At 40.2% G+C, this 27505-nt stretch overlaps 1 protein-coding gene across 2 annotated transcripts in view; it reads left to right on the top strand.

Moving 5' to 3' along the window:
• Positions 1–27505, top strand: part of SEC10 (exocyst complex component sec10) — a 320447-nt gene that overhangs the window by 157554 nt on the left and 135388 nt on the right. The window lies entirely within an intron of this gene.

Below are 27505 nucleotides of genomic sequence, written 5' to 3'. Positions count from 1 at the left end.
TTACTTGGCAGTTTAAAAATGTTGAGGAATGTTCTACTTCTTTGTATGGGAATGCTATTTGATGCAAGTTGCTGGTTCAAATTGAGTGAGAACACTTTCGGGAAAGTGCAAATGGTGAAGCAAAAAATGTATTGTGGGAAGGTGTAATTGGTGGGGTGTTTGTATATTAAGTCTGTGCCTCTTGGAGTGATGGTTAACCCCACGTCCCCACATAGGCGTCCTTCTTGCATCTGAAAATGCCTAGATTGTAGATATGCATGTGCTTCTTGTGCACAATAAAATGAAGATCTGGAAGAAGAAGACCAACAAAAGCCAAAGGATGGAATGGACACCATGGTGATAATAGAAATGGATTCACGCAGAATCCCCTTCAATGCCAAAACCACATTGTGGATTTTTATGCCTCCTGAAGAATTGTCTAATTCGGTAGAACAATAAAATATTTACTACTTCTTATCCACCAAAATTGGTAACCCCATAAGAGAAAAATTTTCTCCTGTATTTGACAGCCAGCCAACAACCCCTGACAGGGATTATTTGACGATGATATGCCATTTGCCTCTGCCATTTGTATCAACCATGTGCCTCTTGTGAAAATTCCAAACTGGAATCCTATTGCAGCAACTTGAAAATATTCTCCTAATTGTTAATTTTATTTAACAATTTATTTGCTGTTTGCTACAACAAATACTGAATAAATCACAGTGCAATCTACACAAATAAAACTGCGGAAGATATTTGCTGTTTGCTACAACAAATACTGAATAAATCACACTGCAATCTACACAAATAAAACTGCGGAAAAATAAACGCTGGAAGAAATGCTAGTACACAAATAAAAATAACACAATTATTTTTGGACAAAAGTCCCTGGAAAAAACCCAACTTGGGAAAACGGGTGCAACAACTGAGAGTTTTATTATTAAGCAACAATGAAATAATATGAGTACAATCTGGATGCCGAATAATGGAAATCCTGTAGAGAAAATATTGACAAAAATATCTCGAGGGAAATTATCCTCACTCTGAGGAATCTCGACAGTTGAAAACTTACTGAAAATCAAGCCATCCTCCTAGCTCTACGTAGTTACTACGTCACCTCTGCGCAGTCTGTTACACACACAGCTCGGAACAACAAGATCAAGCTGTCTTGCCTTCTTCTTACTGGGAAACTGACCCTCCGACACTCTGGAAATACTTTCCGGCCTCTGGAACTGAAAGCTAGCTTCACCCCAACAAAATCGAATTTGCTCATTGAAGCTTTTGCACTGCCTATGCATAACTTCCTGGAGAAATCTCGACCATTCTCTGCAATGCACTCACCGGATCTGCAAATCTTCCTCCGACTTCACTGTCTCTGCCCCTTTCCCATTGCTTTGATCTCTGGCTCTCTCCAACAACTGACTGTCACTACTCAGGAAATCGATCTGCTTAGAAATCGAACTGCTCAAGTGTCTGCTCCATCACCACATCGACCTCCTCTTATAATCCTCTGTTGGAGCACCAACGACCAAGATTAAAACTCGATCAGTGGCTGGGATCATCTCTGGATCAATCCGTGTGATTTTCTAGATGATTCTCGTCTTGACTTAATTAATACTAATTAATTAATATATTACCTAAGTTTAGACTTAGAAAATATTTAAAAATGGTTAATAATCTAATTAAGTCATTTCTAGTTAGAATTTCCAGAAACTATTTCTAGGTTTCGGAGAATCTCATGTATTCTAGACTCTCCACAAAATTTCAAGGCTAGAAAGCATTTGATGCTACAAAAACTAATACTCCCTCTTAGCGAGGAATGTGTTCTAGTGCTACTGCACACCTTGTCTCTATATTATCTCCTGCTTCTCCTCCTTGTCCTTCTTGCTGAGAGGACACTGGGTACTGTAGTGACCAAGCTCATCACATCTGAAGCACTTGACCTTTGACAAGTCCTTGTATAGGACCCTTCGATGCGAGGGCCACATCCTATCCCACCTTGGCAAGGTATCTTTGCCCAAGATACTTTGGACGAATACCTGCCACTCCTCTGAGACACTGTTGAGTGCCAATTGCACTAGCTTCGTGGGTTGATGCACTGCCCCAACAACTGCAAGCTGGTCCCAGATCTCTTGAATTCTGGTGAGGAAGGGGTCTATTCCTTCCCCCTTCTGCATTCCTGTCACACCTCTTCTCCTCTAGGTACATCTTTTGCTGCTCGGAGGCACCTTGGTATAGCATGGAGAGGGCATCCACATCTCTTTGGCAGTATCTTTGCCAGTTATGTGTGAAACAACATGATCTCAGACTCCATCTAGGATTAATCGTTTCACCTGTGCCATCTCCTTTCTGTACTCCTTTAGCTGATCTGCATGCCGGGGAATTGTTACCACTACATCGATATATGTTTTCAGGCCAAAATCATCTGGAAGGAATGACATCCTTGCCTTCCAAATGACATAGTTGGAAGCCCCATCCAACTTGTCTTGATCACGAAGCCCAACAGTGGCCATCTCAACAAAGTGTTGAAAACCTCCTTCTTTCCTTCTGCTTAGCTCTTCGCACTTCCTTCTGGAGTGAGAAGATCTGCTCACAACGACTGCTGATCTGCAAGGGAAAATCGAACTTCTTGAGACTAGAAGTTCCCTGAGGAAAACTTTCCCTCAGTGTGTGCTCTTCTTCCTTCCACCCGACGTTGGCTCTCCTCTAGCAAACTGCTACAAAAACCATTGCGTCCAGCTAGGGACCTGCTCAACGAAAAATTTGGGCTGCTCCCTCTGCCTCTGGAATCACTCGATCTGGTAGGATCGAATTTGTCTGCCCCTCACTCAGAAAAATCGAACCTCCTCAAGCAACTCGGCCTCCTGGCAGAATGAATTCGCTACCCTTGGAAATTTCGGCTTGCTCCCCATAATGAGCAACCAAATTCCTTCTCTGTTCGCCTCTGAGCTCTTTGGCCGATCAACTGCACTCTGCTACCATGTGAAAATTCCAAACTGGAATCCTATTGCAACAACTGGAAATTGTTCTCCTAATTGTTAATTTTATTTAATAATTTATTTGTTGTTTGCTACGACAAATACTGAATAAATCACACTACAATCTACACAAATAAAACTGCGGAAGAATAAATGCTGGAAGAAATGCTAGCACAGACACATAAAAATAACACAATTATTTTTGGTCAAAAGTCCCCAAAAAAACCCAGCTTGGGAAAACCAATGCAGCAGCTGAGGGTTTTATTATTAAGTAGCAGTAAAATATTCCGACTAGAATTGGGATGTCGAATATTGGCAATCCTGCAAAGAAAATACTTGCAAAAATATGTTGAGGGAAATTACCCTCACTTCGATCAATCCCAACACTTGATGACTTAATGAAAATCAAGCCGTCCTCCTAGCTCTGCTCAGCTACTGTCACCTTTGTGCAGTCTGCTACACACTAAGCTCGGAACAACTGAAGATCAAGCTGTCCTGCCTTCTACTGTCTGGGAAACTGACCCTCTGACACTTTGTAAATCGAACTACACCCCAGCAAAATCGGACTTTCTCACTGAAGCTTCTGCGCTACCTCTGCGCAGTTCCCTGGAGAAATATCGACCTTTCTCTACAATGCACTCACTGGAGTTGGAAATCTTCCTCCGACCTCACTATCTCTACCCCTCTGTCACTATTTCAATCTCTGGTTCTCTCTCTGGCAACTGACTGCTGCTACTCAGGAAATTGATCAGAAATCAAACTGCTCAAGTGTCTTCTCCATCACCACATTGACCTCCTCTTATAATCCTCTGTTGGAGCACCAACGAAAAAGATTAAAACTTAATCAATGGCCAGGATCATCTCTGGATCGATTTGTGTGAGTTTAGAGATGATTCTCACATTGACTTAATTAATACAGGTTAATTAACCATATTCCCTAAGTTTAGACTTAGGAAATATTTACAAATGATTTATAATCTAATTAATCATTTCTAGGTAGAACTTCCATAAACGATTTTAGGGTTTTGGAGGTCTCATGTATTCTAGCCTCTCCACCAATGTTACTCGGGAGCGGGGAGCGAGAGCGAAAACGGGAGCCGAAGCGACCATTTTCATAAGCTCCCGGTTTGGGAGCGAATCCGGGAGCGATTTTCTAAAAAATATATATATATTTTAATTTTTGATACATATATGTCAACAAAAACATGTAGAATGATGAATTAGATATAAAAAACATAAAAAAACATAAAGTGATCATTGAACCATATCACATCAATCATCTAGAAATTATAATCTTCATCAACCATGTCCACAAGTTAGTAAAATACATATTACAACTGCAACATATTGAGTCTCGTGAATCATGATTCATCAAATTCAATCTTAAAGTTTCAACTTCAAGCTTTCAAAATTGAAAATTCAATATATAACATTTATCATCATTGATCACCAAAGTTGTACTTGTAAGCTAAGTTTAACCATTACAAAAAGTAATATCTTAGATATTTCTAAGTCCTAACTTCTAACTGTTAACATGAAATGAAATGTTATAAAATGAAACATGAATAATGAAATGAAGTGAAACAACTTTAGTCTTTCACAAAGCATCTTATTCATAATTCACAATCATTACCAATGAGTTATAATTGCCAACTTCAAACTTCAAATTTTCATTGTCACAGTCATATATTGTTTACAAAAAATATCATTATGATATGAAAGAGTCAAGAGTCAAGAGTCAAGGACTCAAGACTCAACAGTTATGAAAACTAAAAGAAACTAGAAAAGACAAGTAAACTGTAAATCTACATGTGGCCCTTGCCACAAGAGTCTCCAGGAGTATAAGCATGTCGTGGTGGTCTTCTAGGAGTCTCCCGCACAGACCGACGACCAGAACTAGAAGGCACATGCCCTCCACGTGAGGGTGTAGATGGAGGTGGTGACAGCAAAGGAACAAGACTCGGACCTCGAGCACTGCTACTGGATGGTGGAGGTGGAGGTGGCATGGCTGCTGCAGCTATTGCTGCTTCATCTTCATCCCTTATAAGTTCTTCTTCCAGTTCTTCAAGATGCACTATACCATCCTCCAAATTGTCATCCTCTGGGTGATTGTCCCAAATTTTATATGTGGGATCCTCATAAGCCCGATCACAGTAATGACTCAACAACCTCAAGTTGTAATGCACATAAACCAAGCTTTCTGCTCGGTTTTCATTGAGTCTGTTTCTTTTCACATTGTGTATGAAGTTGTAGGTGCTCCAACACCTCTCTGCAGAAGAAGTATTCACAACCTGTGATAGAACTTTTTTTGCCAATTTTGGCAAAAGTCCATGGCCGCCATATGTTTCTCACCATGTGAGAGAATCAAATCTGTCTCTGTCTTCCATTGCATGGAACGTACCAAACAAACCAATGCCATTGAAGTATATGCCTATATCAAGTCGCACAACTGCACATTCCTCCCTGTCAGGTATCAACTTTTCTAATGCTTGCAAATATCCACTAGTTACCTTTGCATCTAAATGGGGTTTGGTCCTAATCCCACCCCCTGGTGCAGGTTGGCCCAACTAAGATGTAGAGTAGTATTTTGGCGTAAGGATATACGCCAAGCAATGTAGTGGAAGATTAAGTCTATTCCACTGTTCACACACACAATCATGAATCAGTTTGTACAAGTCGGGATCTCTGTTATGAACAATATCTTTTATTTGCCCCAACATGGTATCCATCTGCTCATACACCTCGCCAATCACTGGTTTGTCTGTATCTGCAAACCGAATCATGTGATAAATGGGCTTGGTGAAATCCAATACTTGCCTCACACTTGTCCAAAACTGACCATCAAGAGTGGCCTCCTCCACCGGTTCAAAACCTCTCCTGTTAGCTGCATTTGTAGCCCTTTCCTTTAATACCTGCCAGTGTGGACTTGGTACCATGCTAGCCAATGACTCTCTTAACTTCAAAAGGCGCCTGAAGGTGAGGTAAAAGCTACCAAATCTGGTCTTTGCAATCTTCAACAACTCCATTCTCGAGTGACTGCGGAAAAGGCCATGGGTATTGCTATGATTTGTAATAAATTTTATCATTTGTTTGCCTTTCTTGTACAAATCACCAATCCATTTGTATTGTGCATTTTTGTTCTTGACAACATCATGCATCAGAAGGTTCAATGTGTGAACCAAACATCCAGACCAAAATATGTTGGGGTATTTATCCTCAATAATTGCTCCCGCTGCCTTACAATTAGGAGCATTATCAGTGATGACTTGGATGACATTGTATGGCCCAATACGGTCAATTGTTTCAAGTAATGCTTCTGCAATGTTGATGGCGGTCCTGAACTTGTCTGAGTAATCATGTGCAGTTAGAAAGATGCCACCACTAACAGACACAGCAAGAACACTTATTAATGGCTTGCTTTTTACATTTGTCCATCCATCAGATACAATGGACACCCCATGGTCAGTCCAAGAACTTGTCATTCTATTCAAAGAATGTGATATTTTTGTTTTTTCATGATCAAGTCCAACAGTTCTTGCCTTGTCATACCCAGGCTCTTGTATTCTTTAGGGGCATCATTTATGGCAGAAACCATTTCGTGCCAATAAGGTGAGCGAAGAACATTGAATGGTATCCCCCATGCATAGAGAAACCTGTAAACCTTTGAATCCACATCATTACTACACCCCTCATCAAGGAAATCTGATATGGTTCTACGCCTTAAACCTAATGACCCTGTGCCTCCATATCCACTGCCTTGGGAGGATGCTGAAGGAGTTCTTTGTGCTTGTGATCGTGAGCTTGGTTCAAAGAAACCCCTTGATTTTTTTGATTTGTATTGGGCTTCCTCCTCTTCCCTTATGTATTTGGCTCTATCTGTTGCTGACACCGCTGGACAAGTTTTGATTCCTATTTGTTTGTCTCCATCCCATGGCCTTTTCCCGCAAAGGTGTCTTCTGGCACGGGTGTATGAACCTGTGTAATCATTGTTGCGATGGGGGCAATGAAATTTAGTGGTTCCACCCCCTCTCCCTGTTTCAGCCCTGTTAACATATTTCTACAATGGGGTTTGGTCTTGTTTAGTTTTTTGAGAGTCATGTTCACCCTCCTCCAGCTCCTCCTCAGTGGGATTTTTATCAATTTGACTTTCTCTAGCTTCTTCATCCCCCTCTTCATTTTGGCCCCTCCGTTTCCTACTCTCCACCACCATAATAACCATAAAAGGGACCAAGAAGAGGAAAATGCCAAGAAATATAGCCAGGTCCATGATGTTTGATATTTGTAGGCTTTTGAATCTGCAAATTAATTTAATTTATTAATTTAGTTTAGATTCATGATTTTTTTACTAAATACAGTTAATAAACTAAATAAACTAAATTAAACTAACTAAACTAACTAAATTACTAAGTTATTTACCTCTTTGCAGGCTTGCTCCTTGCTCCTCGGCGCTTGCTCCTCGCTCCTTTGCTCTTGCTCTCCAACTTCTGCTCAACTCATTCAACTGATAATGAAATATTTTTAGCCCCATTGGGGTTTTAAAACAATTTTTTGTTTTTTGTTTTGTTTTTGTTTAAATTTGATTTTTTTTGGCATCCGCGGATTTTTTTTCCGCCGAATCGCTCCCGGCGTCGCTGGATTCGCTCGAAGAGCGAAAATTTAAAGCCCGGGAGCGATCGGGAGCTGATCGCTCCCAGGCTGTAATTTTCGCTCCGGGAGCGACACTCCCGACAATGCTTCCGAAATTGGCAGGGAGCGGAAATTTTTTTGTCAGGAGCGCGCTTTCGAAATCGCCCCTGTTCGGGAGCGATTTCGGGAGCGCGATCCTGACCCGCTCCCGAGCTGCTCTCGCCTGTAGTGCGGATTGGGAGCGGGTTCGAAAAGGGGAGGGGGGTGCTCGGGAGCGATTTCGAAAGCGCGCTCCCGACCCGCTCCCCCCTGGAGTGCGGATTGGGAGCGCGTTCGAAAGGGGGGCGGCGCTCCCCCGCAACTCTGCTCTCCACAAAATTTCAAGGCTAGAACACATTCGATACTACAAAAAATAACACCTCTCACCATCTGGCATTAACACTTGGATGAAGGTGGGCTGCTTTTCAGAAGGTTCTTTGATCATTTTGCACTTGGGTGCTTATACTAGTTTGTTTTTGGCATTTAGTATGGATAAAGGGGTGATTTGGAAGATTGAGCGATCTTGATTGTAAATTTGTTCTCTCACTTGACCAGGGGGGTTAATCATTAGCCTTAGTCCAGTGGGACCTCCCTTAAGGCATTAGGGTTATAGGAGGGACACTACTTGGAAAACCATGATTGAGATAATGTGTTCGTTATCCCTTTTACCATACACCATACTTGACACTTTCCATCACACATTACAAGAACCATATCTCACCTCCCTTCTTTGAGTCTAACTTGTCATTGGTTCATTGGGATTTGGCACCCATACGTTCACATTTCTTGAGTAGGGTTGTAAAACTATAGCTTGGAGGTTGATGTAGCTAAAACATGAAAAAAAACATATCATGGCTACAACAAAACAAATGAAAGAAAATTAAAATGCAAAAGATGGTTGGGACATAAGATAAACATGTGGGCAAAAGCCTTAGCATGAGCTTTACCCTCCTCAGATGGCCACACTTGGTTTCCAAGCACATGATGCTCTATTATATCAAGTGGAACCTTTGCATGTCCCAACCTTGATGAGCAATGAACTAACTCATCTTAAGGGGTAATAAAACTACTACATCATAAAGAGCTATTTGCGGTAATACAAGGAATAATGAAGAAGTAAAAGGCACACAAGAGAGGTGGAAAAATTAGGTCGAGCAGGTAACTCATGCCTCCATGATTGCTCCCTCCTTTACATCCATACATTGAGGACGTGGACTCCTGATCAACTGGTCCCTTTGACGATGGAACTTGGCCATGAAGCCTTTTCCCTTCATTTCCACATTATTTACAATAACACCTATTAATTGAGGGGTTAACCTTGGAACTGACACTCCCCCTTGAGGGTTGGGAGCACTTTTATAGGACTTGGTCTAATTAGATATCAGAAGGAGATCCTTGTTTGAGGTACCCCTTGAGGGTTGGAAGCACCTTTATAGGACTTGGTCTAATTAGATATCAGAAGGAGATCCCTGTTGGAAATACTAACATGCCCTTAATATTCAATTTTGGTCCCCTTAGATGAATCATTGATGCATTATGCATTATTGGATGGTTGCTTGCACTTGAGTTCTTGTTGTTTTTGTCAGGTGGTGCACAACAACGCAGGCCTTGAGGCACCCACTCTAGAGGTACCCAAGCCTTTCAGAGAATTATATGGCCTTAGCAGATGCAACGTTGAGAGATTGGAGCCTCCTGACAACACGATAGGATATTATGTGTCCTAGAGTGCTTTAAGACCTAGGACGCTGGTCTACTTTGACCTAGCATTGAGGATTCTCCATGATGACACCACTAGACAAAGTGTGCTCCTAGGCTTGTCTTGACACAAGCTGATGGGTAAGACTTGATTAAGAGCCCAGATGAAGACGGTCTCCCATTGAGAGTCTTGGGAGGGTTTGTTGCACCTAGAGACACCCTAATCCAAAAGATAAGGAGGCCTTATTTGATAGTTGGAGACCCATGGAGACCACGTGTTGGCAAACCAACTACACTTGGGACCCCAAAGGAAGATTTGAAGTGGATTTGAGGGCAATCCCTCAAATTTTGGATGATCTAGGCACTTTAACACATTTGACCACCTCAACACACCGTGGTATGGCATTTGGAGTCCTAAAAGGGCATGACATCAACATTATGAGAGGCTACGACTGAATTATGGTCTAATTTTTCATTAAGCTAGTGGGTTGGCTTGTGACCCAAGTTCATTTTATGTCAAACTTATTATTAGGGCTCCATTGGGCTAAAATAACTTGAGGTAGACATCATATAAGTATAGGTCACCTTCATTTCATTTTCACAATCATTTGTGGATCAATTTGGCCCTCTTAGAGATCTTTGCCTAGCTGAAATTTGTCTTCTATCTTGTGGAGTTTTTGCTTATGGATCTATTCTCTTGTTTTGAAGATGTCATTTGAAACAACAAAGGATCGTTTCATGCATATTTCTTGTAAGTATTCCTTGTATCTGAATATCTTTATGGCTATTGCATGGAATGAATATTGTTAGGGTTTCTATGTGCTAGTTATTATTGATTTTTTTTTGTTTGTGAAATCTTGGTAATGGTATTGTGTACATTACCCTATTAAGAATTTGTGTGACAATTCCATGAGTGATTTTTCATGTTAAGCTCTCCTTTGACTTTGTTCCTTCATAAAATGATAGTTAGGGTATGAAACTAGGGTTTCATATTTCCTTACTCTACCTTAGGGTTTAGTCTTTTCTCCTAAGTAGATCTCCCATAGACTTCATCACATTTTTTTCCCTTGCTATTGATTTTCGACCACTTAAGGAAAGTTGCTAGGGAGGGTTAGGGTTAGAATTCAACTAGGAGTAATGCCTTGGCTTGTGGAAGGGTTCAACACGTGGTTGTGAAGTCATTGCCTCAAAATCACCTCTTTCCCATGGTTAATTCTTTTGTTTTGGGGTTGATGTCAACTTGGGACTCATTAAAAGTTTGTTGTGCTTGAAAATTTTCATACTCATCTATTTCAAAGCTTTTCTTGGCCTTGTGATCCTAGCTAAGCCTGTTGATCGTGCATATTTTAAAACCCTAGGTTACTTTGTGCCCTAATTAAGCCTTTTGGAGGGTACACATTGTCTTGTTTGCGCTAGCTGAGCCCTGTTCTTAAGTTGAGTACCTATCCTGCACCTACCCTTGTCATGTATAAGCCTTGGACTTGATATATCTATTAGGTGACCTAATATAGGAAGGCCTCCCTTGTGGTGGAAACCCACTAAAGAGTAGGAGTTTGTGGCTATGGCGAAAATGGGACACACCTCATAGTGTTCGCACTTGGTCTAGTTCTTTCCTTCTGAGCTCCTTGTTTTTGCTCAAACTGTACACGAAAAATGCGACAATGTTCAACGCGAGGGCTGCAAATTTGATCCCTGCCCTCTCCATTCTAGCTGTCTCCCTACAACAAGCTATGATGGGCAGCCCCTATGAAATGTGAAGATGAGAGACTTGTTGGCAACCAACAAATCCGGGAGACAAAACTTAATGGCCTAGCAACCTGGTTGAATTAGCAAGTTAAATGATTGGATTAGATTATCGTGAAAGACCAATGCTTTAAATGGAGTCAATTACTTGCTTTGGATTATTTACCAAGCCACTGGATGAACAATTGTTGCTTAAGGAATGCTTCACCATCCTAAATGAGATGCAAATCCTACAATCTAGGTGAAAAACAAAATCTTGGTTAATTTTAAATTATATACCTATTTTAAGTATGTCCTTTCTCTTAATTGTTTTGAAGCTAGTCTCTAGAGTAGGTTATGAGAGATAAACTGAGGGTAAGCAAGCTGAGAATTGGTTAACGATACCTCCCCTAGGGTTCTAACCACTAGATGCCTCCGGCGCCGCAGAGAGTGTGGCTCTGACGACTGTAAGGTCACCGTGTTAACCACTAAAGAGGTGCTAGGCTCCTCAGGCTAGATGAGAAAGGTGATCCTATTTTCTATCGACCAAGTTTAAGCTTGGAAGGAAACTAATTAATGCAAGATACTATTCCTAGTATGCAAGTGCAAGAGATGGATGAGTGCTCTTAAGGTGAGATCGCTTAGTTACTTAAGTATTCAATTACAATGATCTTTCAATTATGAATAATGAAACACTTGAATAATAAACAATCTCAACCACAAGAGAAAGTGCTTAAGCTTAATTGTGCCAGAAAATGTGACCAATATAACCAATAGACAATTTCTTAAGCCATGATTGCTTCTTAAGACAATTAGCAAGATAATAATCAATAAATCACCTCTTATGCCAATTAGATACACGAGAAAATTTAGATCTCTTATCACAATTATGATTAAACTTGATTATGAGATCCACAAGAGATATCCAATTCACCAATGAACAATGTATCTACTTATCCAACAATGATAATAACAATGAGATCACAATGTCACCTATAGCAATTAGTTAATTAAACACTTATCAACTTGATTAGAGCACTTATGTGTGTGAATGTAAGAGTGAAATTAGATGTGTATGACCAAAATTTAGCCCAAATCACTTCAACCACAAATGATTATGAATTACAAGAGCCTATTAGCAAATTTTAGAGACTTATATGTGATTTATTATCGTCGCACCCCTGTATTTAGAGATCTGCAATTTTATATCAGCAGTCAAGAAGTGATGCTATATACCCAAAATAAGCTAGAAAATCGATGCATTCAACTTCCAAATGATATCCAATGATTTACCAATGATTATGAGACTGCGTAAAAGCTATAGATCAGACTTTAAATGTTCAAATTAGACCTCAAAATGATGCATATCAGACTTGAAATAACTCAGAAATTTAGTGATTGAGCTTTAAATAAACCAACAAGGTGCCAAATTATTAATGCCACAATAGCTCCAATAATTTAGCTAATTAAGCTGAGTGATGGTTAAATGATCTTAGGTTAGTTTAAATTAATTAATTTGAGTTATATGATGGCATAAAATGGCCGTAGCAAAACAAAGAGAAAAATTGAGGGAAGAAGGGCAAACCAAGAGGCCTAGAGGCCTAGTTGAGGGCTAGCTTGAGTTCCAATGAGCACCAAATTAGCTCTAATATTTGCTACAAAACCACAATGTCAGCCTACTAAAACAATGCAAAACTAGAGATGACTGAATACAAGGCTAGGGCAAAGGCTAGAAAACCCCAAGACTAGGGCTAGAAAAGACAAAAGAGGGGCTAGAAGGGAGAAACAAGGGTAGAGACTAGGGGAAAAGGGCAAGCTGAGGCCACAACAATGGAAAATAAGTCCTCTATGGCTGACATCAAGCCCAATAGGGTTGATGCAGGGCAAGGGAAGCCCCTTTTCGGGTTGCGACTAGGGTTTCAAGGGGGTCTAGGGCTCCTAAGGGCAAAAAGAGGCTGCTGAGGCCCTAGGAGGGCGAGACAACTGCCCTAGAGGGGGGCCGCAAGCCTTTAGAGGCCACGACCAACCCTAAGAGGGTTGCAACCGAGGGAAAGAGGGGGGACCGAGGGCCCTAGGAGGCCACTAGGCCGTAAAGGGAAAACGGATAGGCTAGGGGCTCCAAAAAATTTTAGAAACCTACAAAAATATGAAAATGCCAAATAATAACTGCCAAATTGGTGGACGCTGGGCCTGGAGGATGAATGGAGGCTAGATCTGCCTCATAACCCCAACAAAAATCTGTTAATTAGCTTGAAGTTAGCATTCACAAATAAATAAAAAATGCCAAAAACCCCAAATATATACACAAATTATAAAACTTGAAAAATAAAACCCTAATTGCTGCAAAACAAATGAGTTAGAAATAATTTACAAATTATTCTACAAATTATTTACAAATGTACAATGTTCACAAATTAAATTTTCTTTTGGAGATTTTTTTTTGAGTAATAGCAATGGATGAATATATTTTTCAAAAAAATTGAATTTGACCCAAAATCCTCCTGAAAAATTAAGAAACCATACGAAAATTTTAGAGCCCAAATATAGTAAGCTCTTTCCCGCAGTTTGTGAACTTGGAGCCCAAGGGCCAATGTACCTGCAAATCTCTAAAATTTTCTCATGTAGAACTGTTAGATCATATGGTGAATCAGATCATCGAAGATAAATTTTTTTAGCAATAGAATGTTCTTTTCACCGACAAATGAAATAACAAGTTCATAAAATTTTTAGCACAATATAGGAAAGCACATAACTAGCATGTACCATAGATCAATGGAAAAAAAACACCATGAACTGAACCCCAAAGTTTTTCTATTATGATATAAAAATGCTCCCAGTAGAGCAACAACTCGATACCAACTTTACAAAATTTTACATCATCCAAAGATATCACATAGAAGCAAAATGACTTCTATTTATAGAGAAATTCCTCCTAGTGGAAAATGACGGATAGTTGGCTTGATCCCTGTCAAAATAATCTCGATTGTTGAAAATAGCTTGGTGATCTTTTAATCTCCATCGTTGAATTTTTAATTTTGAGGAAAAATTGAAACTTTTCTTAAAACCCATTTTTAATTAATCCAACAATTAATATTTTGGATTAATTTCCTCAAAAAATTGATTTTGACTTAACCACCAAGGTCCGAGGGATCAATTTTTCTTAAAATGTCCATTTTTGTCTTGGTGGGGAACCTCCAAAAATTTACTTCTCTTTGACCCACAATTTTTTGATTATTTTCTATTTGGAGAGAAATTAATTTCTCTATAATTATTTTTTTGACTCAAAATTAATTAATTTTTTTGCCTAGGATTTAATTTTTGTTTTTGCCAGAAAAATTAATTAATTTACGCTAGAGGGGATTAATAAATTTTCCACCCTCAAATATTTCAACCATGATTTCTAAGTATGAGGGACCATGCACTAAAATAATTTTACATCAAGATATTACAATTAATTCAATCCTCAAAGGGGGAATACACCTTTACATATAGATCCCCATGAAATTACCAATCCTGCGACAGAATATGATCTAGTATAGACCAAGTGGTTTGTAAGAAAATAATTTAGCCAAATGTGCTTAAATTATTCCCAAACACACTTTTACAAAGACTTGATATAACACTAGGACTCACCTAAGGCCTTGTGAAGAGATTCCAACCTAGCTTTGGGGTTTTAAGCTGGAGGAAAATCTCTGCCGATTATTTGTGTTTAGAAACACACAACATTTAGGGAGGTTAAAAAACTTCCTAGGATGAAATCTGTTGCCAAAATCAGAGGCTTACCTAGGTGTTGTTACATAATTAAACGATCATACTAGCCTGATTTACATTATAACTTACATAAATTGGGTTTACAATGATAAAACTGAACTTGCTGATGAATCTGAATTTTGAAAAAAGTTCATGTCTTTGCATCTTGCTTCCTTGGACTATTGACAAAGTGTGGTCAACATCTGACTCCATATGGGGACACATTGCTTCTTTGAAGGAATGTGAGAATCGAAAACCTTGTATCCAAGAAAACATAAGTCCACCAAATAGATATCCATTCAAAATTAAAATCACCATGCACATATAGAACATCTGCTGGAATAGAAAAATTCTACTCTAACATATAGAAACATAAAGACATGAAATATAAATGCATAAAAGAAAACTAACTAATAACATAAATGAAATCCTAACTAAGAGTGTAGGTTTAGACATACAATACAGAGGATGCCTTGTGACATCAGATGTCGTCCCTGTGGCACAATCTGAAACACCTATTTGCTACTTGTCAGATGTCCTTCATTGAATCTTGACCCTTTTTGGTTGATGTGAACTTTCATCACTGCGCTGCATATCCTTGTCAAAATCCAGCCTTCTTTTCTTGCTCGGAAGATGAAATGAAGAAAATTGATATATAGGTTGGAAGAACTCAAAGACCACTGCATTATGTTATGAAGGATGATCCTATGGTTCAATTTCCTCATCATTGTCTGGCCTCTTCAAATTCTCAACATGGTATCTTCTTTCAACTTCCCTGTATAATTTAACCATATCACCTGCTGCTGCGTGAATAGTAGCATATGATAAGTCCAACTGAATATATCCACCCAAGTCAGCTGCAAACTTTCTTGATAAGAACATCCCCCATACATCCGACACATCAATAATTTCTACATCCATGGTGATGATTTTATATGGATAATTTGCCAAGCCAACCTGGAAATATTTAACCACACCGAGGGCCTTAATTTTCTTAGAAGCCATAGAGCAAATGTTGTGATAAGGCCTTGAGATTTTCAGATTCAGTTGATCCATTACTTTCTTAGTCATGACATTAGTTGAGGCCCCTGAATCTAGTGTACAATTGTGGAGCAAGCAGTCTTTAACCTCTAAAGTAAGGAAGAAAGGTTGATTATCTTAATTACTCATATAACAATTTAAATCCTTCAACTTAATTTCTTCGTCTTTTGGATGTGTATTAGTCTTATCCTATTGGGCCATGTCCTTTGGATGTGTATCAGTGTTATCCTGTTGAGCCATGCCTAGAGCTTTGAAGAATGCTACTCTTTGAAAAGGAATCTTTAAAAATTCTAGCACTGGGACTGAAATCTTAACACTGTTTATCCATGTGGCCCAATCAATTTCCAATCCTGATTGATGGCTTTTAGATGCAACCCGTTTATTTAGATTTTGATCCTTGCCTTTCCTTTGATAAATATAACCTTTTCTTCTAGAAATTTCTAGAATCTGTTCCTGAGATGGAGTTTCACCATACATTTGTATGATAAGATCTTTCTCATCACTAAAGTTGTCGATGGTGAAAAATGAAGGGATCATGTCTATGTAATGACCTTCCTTTGAAGAATTAATGTTATTTATCTGTTCATTGGTTTCTTTCCTCTAGGAGTTTTCTAGCAAAAGCACATGAACTTTCCTCATGAAAACTTTCACAAGGTCTGCAAAACGGAATAGGCTGATCGATGATGTGAACTGACTCAAGAGGAGTGGGAGGCCTTTGATCATTTAGAGGATTTCTTCTTGGCCATGGATTATTGTTACCTCAATTGTTATTATTATTTCTGCGCTGGACATTTTGAGCTTGATTTCGTTCCAGCTGGATTATTCTAGATTGCATGGAACTCATTTCTCTAACATGCTCAACTCTCATTTCCTTAATCATTTGAGTGAGTTCCTTGATTGGGTTGTGCTCTACCTCCTTTATTTATTTTCCTATAGCTTTGACCAGACCTTGCTCAAAACCAAGAATTTTTGATTGGTTAGATGCTTTCTTATATTTTTCTAACTCTTCTGCTATAGCTTGAGCAAAAGCCAAATCAGTCGGTTTGCGCTTCTTATTTCATAAGGTGTCTCAACACAAGATGTTTCAAGATATTTCTCTAATAAAGACTTGTCCGAAGGTTTACAATCTTGAATCATTTCTTTGATGATATCATTGAATCTTTGATTAAATTCTTCAACCGTTTCGTTGTCATTCTTCTTTACACTTTTGCTGGCTTTAAAAAGATATCTTCCTTCCCTTTTGTCCCCGTATTTTCCCTGAATGCATTGAGGAGTGCTTGTAAAGAATCAAAGGAGTTATAAGGCTTGTCTAAGTACCACTGCAATGCATCATCTTCTAATGAAAGGACAAAGAGCTTCATCTTAACATCTTCATGATTATAGGCAACGACATGAGCATGCTATAGTATAAAGGTCATAAACTTCCTAATGTGAGCATCGACAGTGATTGCATTGTTCCCTTGAAAGGTAGGTATCTTATCCAAAAAGGCATCTGGAAGATTATGAGGTCGCCCTTGGATATTAGCAAAGTTGCAAGGTCTGTAGAAATCCATGAAGTCCTGACTAATGGGATCATGGAAAAGCAAGTGTATATCAGGGAGGGCTTCTTGTCCAAGAAATATTAAATGCTCAGCACACTAAAATGTAATTTGTTTAACTGAGCTCTTAGATCCTTTTCAGGATCAGGAGCAGGGTTAACAAAGCTACCAAGATTTCTTCCAGTATAAGCTCTTGTGAATGGATGAATAAGTGGAGTCGCCACCCAAACAGGAAACTAACCCAAATGTACAGGTGCTAAGGTGAAAATAGAGAGGTGAACAAAGAGTTGAGAAGATTAGTGAGATGTCAAAGCGCCAAAAAATGTGGTGCTTGATGGATTAAGAAGATGAAAATGATTACGAGATTAGGAAGAATGTCATTAAAGTGCTGAGAACAAGATAAACTTGTCCTCGACAACGACGCCAGAAAATGTTGTCGCCCAAACTGTCAGGCAAGATGCGACAACGCTTAAGGCGGGGGTTGTCACTTTGATCCCTGCCCTCTCCGTTCTAGCTGCCCCCCTACAACAAGCTATGGGGGGTAGTCCCTATGAAATGTGAAGATGAGAGACTTGTTGGCAACCAACAAATCCGGGAGACACAACTGAATGCCTAGCAACCTGGTTGAATAGCAAGTTAAATGATTGGATTAGATTATCGTGAAAGACCAGTGCCTTAAATGGAGTCAATTACTTGCTTTAGATTATTGACGAAGTCACTAGATGAACAATTGTTGCTTAAGGAATGCTTCACTATCCTAAATGAGATGCAAATCTTACAATCTTGGTGAAATACAAAATCCTGGTTAATTTTAGATTATATGCCTATTCTAAGTGTGTACTTTCTCTTAATTGTTTTGAAGCTAGTCTCTGTTATGGATATAATTAATGGAAAAATAATAAAAAATAATGTAAACAATAATAACCATAATCAAGGATTAATTAGCAAGTGATTAGTTAATGAAAATGCATGTCTCTAAAGACACGACTGTTGATTTGGGGTAGCATCGGATGTGCTCTAGCCACGAAAATTGGTGGAGAGGCTAAGGCACATGAGATCTCCAATACCCAGAAAGGGTTTGGGCAGATTCTAAACAGTTTGGGAGATATTAAAATAATTAATATTTTTAATGGAGTCCCTAAGTCTAAACTTAGGGAAAATAAAATATTAATGTGAATTAATATAAAACTGTGCTATAATGGTCCAAAAGTAATGGATCAAGCTAGATCTAATCTTAGTTGTTGATTAGGGACTTAATCTCGGCCGTTTATTTTTCAAGGAGAAAAGTATAAGAGGAGGCTTGAGGGTCACTTGGAGAACACATCGAGTTGATCAAGATTTCGACTTTCTGGGGCTAGGTTTGTTGAGGAGGTCGAGAGAGTGATCAGAGTTGCAACTGAGGGGCAGTGAATATAGAAGCAGAGAGGCAGAGATAGCACTAGGAGGATCAACACAGTAGCCGAGAGTGAGGGGCGCATAACCAGCCAAGGGTTCATGCAGAGCTAGCCAGGGCTCACACAAAGGCCGCCAGGAGCTGCACAATGCCTTAGAGGGCCAGCTTGGGTGACACAGAGGCAACCAGGAGCTGCACAGTGCCTCAGAGGGCCAGCGTGGGTGATGCAGAGGGCCAGAGGGCTGACGCAGGCCAAGCCAGAGTGACGCTGGGCAAACGCTGGGCCAGAAAGGGCTAGCACTGTCTGTAGAGGCTAACGCTGGGGTTTTGTGGGGCAGATTGGAGTTGGGAAGCTGTTGGAGTGATTATCCGGGGTTTCAGCTGGAACATCTGTCTCGGATTGAGGGGTACTACTTTTGAGATTATTCTCTATCGGGTGAGCAGGTTTTGGCACCTAGATTGTATTTAGAAACTGCATAATAATAAAACCCTCAGATAGCTACACCGGTTTTCCCGCATTGCGTTTTTCCAGGGACATTGGTCCAAAAACAACGGTGTCACTTGTGTGCTTGTTTTGTTTCCTTCAGTTGATGATCTGTAATGTGTTGAGCATGTACTTGTATTTATTTCCAGTGTTTACATGGTAAATAACTTGTTAATTAACATAACAAGTAGGTAGGAATAAATCAGTAAAGTACATGAAGGGTTTCTAACAGTTAGACTTATAAATTCCAACATGGTATTGGAGCGTGGTTGCAGATCATAGGAGAACTGAGGACATTAGACGAGCAGAGCAACAACAACAGAAAACAACTGTCCCAAGTGATAAAAGTTGTTCCTATCAAAGTAGCAGCAATGAATGGGTGATGCAGTGCCTGTGTCATCAAGATTGAGCCAGGAAGAGGCCAACGCAGAGACTAAGGAGGGAAAAAAAGGCTCACACAGCCACACAAAGACCGGGAGGGTTGATGCAGTTGTCTAGGGGAGCATTTCAGCCAGTTCCCGATTGCGCAGAGCCTAGGAGCTCTAACCTTCAGTTTGCTGGGGTTTAGGAGGTTGTGTGTAAGTTGCAGAGTGGGCTTGGTGGGGTATTGTAGTCAGAACAGTACCTAATAGGGCAAGGCCAAGGAGGAGGGAGTTGCTATCGAGGATTTCTAGCCAAGAAATCCAGATCAGTGGTGCAACTATACTAACGATCGAAGTGGGGGCATCTCAACATTGGAAGAAGGGTTTCCAGGAGGGAAATCGAGGCTCAGAGGGAGTCACACCAAGAACTTTCAGGAGGGAAGTAGAGGAGTAGCGAGATGGCAGTGAACGGGGTAAGAGACCAGGACAAACTGGATGGAGCCTCTAACTTTGTAGTATGGGAGGCCAAAATCTTGTCCGTTCTAGATGGGAATCGTGTCAAGTACTTTGCCTTGAGGACGATAGCTATCCCAGTTGACCTAGCTGATAACGACAAGTACGCAGAGGCAATGGCGAGGGCCAAGAGCATCATTCTTAACGAGGTCAAGGACCATGTAGTACGACATATTGTCGAAAAGGACATGACAAATGAGATGTGGGAGGCTCTAAAAAAATTGTACCAACATACTTCTGTGTAGAGAAGGATGTTACTAGAAAATCAGCTGCGGTCATACCAGATGCAGAAGGGAGAACAGATCGACCCCTTCCTTGGTCGATTGAAGGAGATCCAGGATCAGCTGACTTCCATAGGAGCCACACCGAATCAAGAATTGATGGTGAGAACAACCCTGAACGCAGTCTTAGAAGATTGCGAGGTGTTTGTCCAGAGCATACTAGGTAGGGCAACCTTTCCAGATTGGGAGGAAATGTGGGCGGCTCTTCGCCAAGAAGAGATCAGAAGGCTGAGCAAGGCGGAGAGTAGCGGCAAGGGGATCAAAATCAAGGAGGAGGAGGAGGAGGTGAATGTTGCCCTAGCATCTGAGGGAACGTAGGAGAAACGAAAGAAGGACCTCTCCAAGGTCAAATGCTTCCACTGTGGGGAGCTAGGTCATTATGCGACCCAGTCTCCAAGGAAGAAGAGCAAGGGAGAGGCCTCTGAGACCAAGGCAGCGCCAGCAAGGGCAGAGAAGGAAGTGGAGATAGACGATGACTGTGCCATGAGTGCACACACACCACTTGAGCGGAAGTGGGGAGACATTGAGCTATAGTTAGACGGACTACAGGTGATGAGGGGAAGGATCCTCGAGGTACCCAACCTCTTGGATTAGACCTTGCTACGGGAGCCCCGAAGAGGAGTAGCAGTACTAGTGGATGTCAGTAGAGATGGATGCGGATGAAGCGACAGAGGGAGCTACAATGCAGGATTCCCAGGACAGCATGAGGCAACAATGAGAGAAGCACGAGAGTGTTGCACCAGTGCAGGATGGCACAAAGAGGTGTGCATCGGTGCAAGATGCATGGAGTAGTTGCAACGACGCAAATGTCAGAAAGGGAGCACTTGTCAGCTACAGAGGGAGTTTCAGCATCATGGGTGTCTCTAGCCTGATAGAGACGTCAAAGTTGGGAGATCAGTTACCTACTTCTCAGTAGCTTAGTTGCAGTGCAACAGTTAGCAGTGGCAGTGCTATGGGCAGCACGATGCAACGGGATGAGAGGGAGGTGCAGTACGGATGCAGCAGGATGAGAGGGAGTTGCAATACGGATGCAACAGTGGTAGTGGCAGGGCCATGGGTAGCAGTACAGGATGCAACAGTGCAGATGATGGGCAGCAGGCCTAGCATCAACACAGGGACTGATGCCGGATGATCAAGTTGATACTCAGTGAGGAGTATTACTAGAGCATAGTCCTCGCTAAGAGGGAGCGTTGATTTGGGGTACCATTAGATGTGCTCTAGCCACGAAAATTGGTGGAGAGGCTAAGGCACATGAGATCTCCAATACCGAGAAATAGTTTGGGCAGATTCTAAACAATTTGGGAGATATTAAAATAATTAATATTTTTAATGGAGTCCCTAAGTCTAAACTTAGGGAAAATAAAATATTAATGTAAATTAATATAAAACTGTGTTAGAATGGCCCAAGAGTCATGGATCAAGCCAGATCTAATAGTAGTTGTTGATTAGGGACATAAACTCGGTCGTTGATTTGTCAACGAGAAAAGTATAAGAGGAGGCTTGAGGGTCACTTAGAGAGCACACCGATTTGATCAAGATTTCGACTTTTTGGGGCTGGGTTTGCTGAGGAAGTCGAGAGAGTGATCAGAGTTGCAGCTGAGGGGCAGTGAATACAGAAGCAGAGAGGCAGAGATAGCACCAGGAGGATCGATGCAGTAGCCGAGAGTTCATGCAGAGCCAGCTAGGGCTCACGCAAAGGCAGCCAGGAGCTGCGCAGTGCCTCAGAGGGCTAACGTGGGTGACACAGAGGGCTAGAGGGCTGACACAGTGCCTCCAGAGGCTGGCGCAAGCCAAGCCAGAGTGACGCTGGGCAAACGCTGGGCCAGAAAGCGCTGACGCTGTCCCTAGATGCTGATGCTGCGGTTTCGTGGGGCAGATTGGAGTTGTTAAGCTGTCGGAGTGATTATCAGGGGTTTCAGATGGAACATTTGTCTCCGACTGAGACGTACCACTGTCGAGATTATTCTCTGTTGGGTGAGCCGGTTTTGGCACCCAGATTGTATTTAGAAACTACAACCTTGTATTTAGAGATCTGCAATTTTATATCAGCAGTCAAGAAGTGATGCTATATACCCAAAATAAGCTAGAAAATAAATGCATTCAACTTCCAAATGATGTCCAATGATTTGCCAATAATTATGAGACTGCTTAGAAGCTATAGATCAGACTTTAAAGGTTCAAATTAGACCTCAAAATGATGCATATCGGACTTGAAATAACTCAGAAAATTAGGGATTCAGCCTTAAATAAACCAACAAGGTGCTCAATTATTAATTCCACAATAGATCCAATAATTAGCTAATTAAGTTGAGTGATGGTTAGATGATCCTAGGTTATTTTTAATGAATTAATTTGAGTTATATGACTTCATAAAATGACTGTAGCAAAACATAGAGAAAAATGAAGGGAAGAAGGGCAAACCAAGAGACCTAGAGGCCTAGTTGAGGGCTAGCTTGAGTTCCAATGAGCCAGGGTACCTGCAACCACCAAATTAGCTTTAATATTTGCTACGAATCCACAATGTTAGCCTACTAAAGCAATGCAAAAACCAGAGATGAATGCAACCACCAAATTTGCTCTAATATTTGCTACAAATCCACAATGTTAGCCAACTAAAACAATGCAAAACCAGAGATGACTGAATACAAGGCTAGGGCAAAGGCTAGAAGGCCAGAAAACCCCAAGACTAGGGCTAGAAAAGACAAAAGAGGGGCTAGAAAGGCAAAACAATGGTAAAGACCAAGGGACAAGGGCAAGATAAAGACACGAAAAGTGAAAATAAGCCCTCTAGGGCTGATGTCAAGCCTAATAGGGCTGATGCAAGGCAAGGGAAGCCCCTTCAAGGGCTGTGACCAAGGTTTGAAGGGTGCCAAGGGCTCCTAAGGGAAACCCAAGGCTGTGGCAAGGCAAAATGAGGGGGTCAAGGCCCTAGGAGGGCTAGATGACTGTCATAGAGTAGTGTCGCAAGCCTTTAGAGGCCATGACCAGTCCTAGAAGGGCTGTGACCAAGTGAAAGAGGGGGGCTGAGTGCCCTAGGAAGCCACTAGGCCTCACGACTAGGCCAAAAAGGGAAAATGGCTAGGCCAAGGGCTTAAAATTTTTTCAGAAACTTGCAAAAATACCAAAATGCCGAATAATCATTGCCAAATTGCTGGACGTTGGGCCTGGAGGATGAATGGAGACTAGATCTTGCCTTCCTAGGTCTAAATCTGTCTCAAAACCCCAACAAAAATTTCTTGATCAGCTTGAAGTTCACCTTCACAAATAAATAAAAAATGCCATAAACCCCAAATATATATATTATAAACAAAATATAAAACCCCAAAAATAAAACGCCAGTGGCTGCAAAAAAATGAGTTAGAAATAATTTGCAAATTATTTACATATGTACAATGTTTGCAAATTAAAATTGTTTTTGGAGAAATATTTTTTTGAGTAATAGCAATGGATATATATATTTTTCAAAAAATTTAAATATTGGCCAAAAACCCTTCTGTAGAATTAAAATAACATACAAAAATATTACAGCCCAAACATAGTCGGCTCTTTTGCATAGTATGTGAACTTGGAGCCCAAGGGTCAGTGTACCTGCAAATCTCTATAATTTTTCTCAAATAGAACTGTTAGATCATATGGTGAATCTGATCACCGAAGATAAAAAAATATAGTAATAGAATGCTCTTATCATCAACAAATGAAATAATAAGTTCATAAATTTTTTAGCACAATATAGGAGAGCATATAACTAAGACGTACCGCGGATCAATTGAAGAAATACACCTTGAAATGAACCCCAAATTCTTTCTATTATGATATAGAAATGTTCCCAGCATAGCAATAGCTAAATACTAGCTTTACAAAATTTTATATCATCCAAAGATATCACATAGAAACAAAATGACTTTTATAAATAGAGAAATCCATCCAAGTGGAAAATAATGGCTAGTTGGCTTGATCCCTATCAAAATCAAAGTCATTTCCTTGGTGATTTATTAGAGCACTTTGATTTGAAGGAAAAACGAATTTCCCCACTTGAACATAAGGGACTACTCTTCTTCCCGAAATATGAAGATTCTGCCCTCAACCCCCACCTTGCACCCTTACATCCTCTTGTTATCATCCATGAGTCAAGTTTAGGTCACATAAGTTTTGAACACTATGAGATGATTTAGAAGGCACTTGAAATGGTGATTTACTGTCACATGTGCAACATTGTCTTGAAACATGTGAACTTCCATAGAACATGCCTCAAAAATGTGAAGGAAAAAAGGAAAACATGTAGATTCCATCTCTCCTAAGGCTGATGAACAAGACTATGTTCACATTCATGACTTGTACCAAGTTCCCAAAGATCACATTGTCATCACAATATGACCGAGAAGAATGCCTTGAAAAATGCAAAAATGATTCTTCCATTTTTAGTTGGTAACAAGTTCATTGGTTATCAACATTGATCATTTGCATTGGTCCCTACCCGATAAAATTGAAGGGGATGCTAATGTAATTTTATTATTGTCCTCTAAGTTGTGTTTAATAGGGTAATTTGGAACCTTGTAATGGTTGGTAGACTAACTTGTAGCAACTTATAGGAGTGTGATACGGATTAGTGGGCTGCTCAATTAATGAACGGGATGGTGGCTAGCATGTTGGGAAGACCTAGTATTGTTCGATTTAAGTGGGTCCAATTGAGGCATTTATAACCTTGACTTATCAGTGACCCTAACATACTTATGTGGACATTTATGAGTTATGGTCCCACAATTTATATTTTTAAATGTGAATCGAAACTATATATATGAGAGGCTTTCGCTGTTGGAAATACCGAGAAGGGGGTGAATCAGTATCTCCCTTATTTTACAAAATTCGTTAGATTCTTTCAGATATTTAGACTCTAGAGCATCAAACAAAGCATGAATTATCATCATAGCACATGATTAGTACATAGAATATTTCTATCCACTGTCCACTCTCACTGCCATTGCTGCTGCTACCATTGTCCACTCTCACTTTATTACTGTTGCTAACATAGGCTTGCAATCTACAACTGCTCACATGCTGCAACTGAAAACATCCTCAACACTCTCACTATTCAAACTTTGGCAATGTCATTATCTCTACCACATGGAACCGTCACAACAACATTGTCAAAGTGACACTGTCACAACATCACTACCAGCATCACTGTCAAGGAGGGACTGTCACAACATCATTGTCAAAGAGACACTGTCACACCATCACTGTCAAAGAGATACTGTCACAATCATCACTGTCAAAGAGATACTGTCACAACATCACTGCCATCATCACTGTCAAGGAGGGACTGTCACAATCATCACTGTCAAGGAGGGACTGTCACAATCATCACTGTCAAAGAGATACTGTCACAACATCACTGTTAAAGAGATATTGTCACAATCATCGCTGTCAAAGAGATACTGTCACAACATCGCTGTCAAAGTCATACATGGTTATTCCCACATCAAATATCACTATCATACTAGGTCAAAGTTCGTTGCCATGCCAAAGTCCACGCCATATTTTCAAATCACTGTCATATAGAACATTGTTTCATTGTAATAGTCGAGCATCATTATTAGAAGAACATATAACACTGTTTGTCACAAGTCATTGTCAGGTAGCTTTGTCAATCATTGCATCACAAGATCACTGTCTCATCATATCATTGTCAAGCATATATTAGTGTCAACATAGATCAATCATATATCACTTGTCAGTCATATGTACAACGAATCATGTCAACCCTGTAATCATCATGTTTTGTAATCATGGATCACTGTCTAGCACACAATATGAGAGAAGGTATCACTGTCAACCATTAGCATACCTCTGTCTCAATACTCAACCATACTCGCACTATCAACATCAATGACATCTCAATGCATCAACAATAGTATTTGGAAGGCATAGTAATTCTCTTTGGTGTACAAAACAAATAGCCTACACATCAAACTCACTGATAAACCCTACCAAATGTATATTCAAGCCATATGCAAACAGACCCTGGGTGTAATGACAATATGTATAGACAATGTTTAGTCCTCTATAGTCACATAAGGGCTACCAATATGATGATTACATAGGTTTCATAATAAGCACTCAATCAAACATATTGCATTCTAAAATCTAAACATTGGTCATGACACCCAAACATATACGTTTGCAATCCCAAATGATGTCAATCGTGATGCTGATCTTCAACTGCTACTTCAAGGCTTCAACTATAGGCCGCAAGTGTAAACCTAAGGTTGACTTGGTCAAGGCTGTAGACACATGTATGAATGCATGCCTTTTATATCTAGCATTTATCTTGATGAATATATAGAACTTCAAGACAACGTATCAAAGGGCACACCAGTGTGGAACTTATGCTAGTTTGAATACCTCTGTGTTAAGTAACTCTTTTCTTAGGGCCAAATACTGCCTCAGGTTTTGTAGTGATCAAAGATCCCAAATAATTGATATGGGGATTTTTAATAGTGACGCTAACTTGTAACAAAGAAGTAAGCCGAGACAACAATGAATGGTCTCATCAATGTCATGCTATGAATGTAGTTCAGTGCCATTCTTCAAAGGAGACCAAGGCCACAGGGAAGCACCACTGCATTTACTTTAGGTTAGGTTGAAATTTTTTAGAGGTAATGATTACGTCCACTGCTTAAATTTTTCACAGAGATTTTCCCTTAATCATCGACAAAACATCATAACCGGATGCCTAGAATAGTAGCCTAGCAAAGTTTCTTTTGTGCTCAAACTTGATGACCGCAGAGACCTTTCTGGGAGCCCAGAACAGGTCCGAACTTGCTCAATAATATTGCCCTAAGAGGGCTGAGACTTATAACCAATGTTTTAAAACTCCGACTCAGACTCCGACTCGGCTGAGGGTCGACTCCAACTTCGACTCCGACTCGGTATCGACTCGATTTCAATGACTCGGTTGTTGTAAAAAGTACATTAAATATCTGTTTTTTATTATAAAAAAACATAATTTTAAAGATTTTCATTCATGTTTCCAAACACACAGCATTAGAATATAGATAGAAGACAACATATGATCAAAGTAGGTGTTAAATGATGGTATGT

The sequence above is a fragment of the Pinus tabuliformis genome, chromosome 7, assembly GCF_031772625.1.
Source record: "Pinus tabuliformis cultivar Carrire ecotype Pingquan chromosome 7, CPIR1, whole genome shotgun sequence".
NCBI classification, from domain to species: domain Eukaryota; kingdom Viridiplantae; phylum Streptophyta; class Pinopsida; order Pinales; family Pinaceae; genus Pinus; species Pinus tabuliformis.
This window is presented reverse-complemented; position numbering and strand designations above follow the sequence as displayed.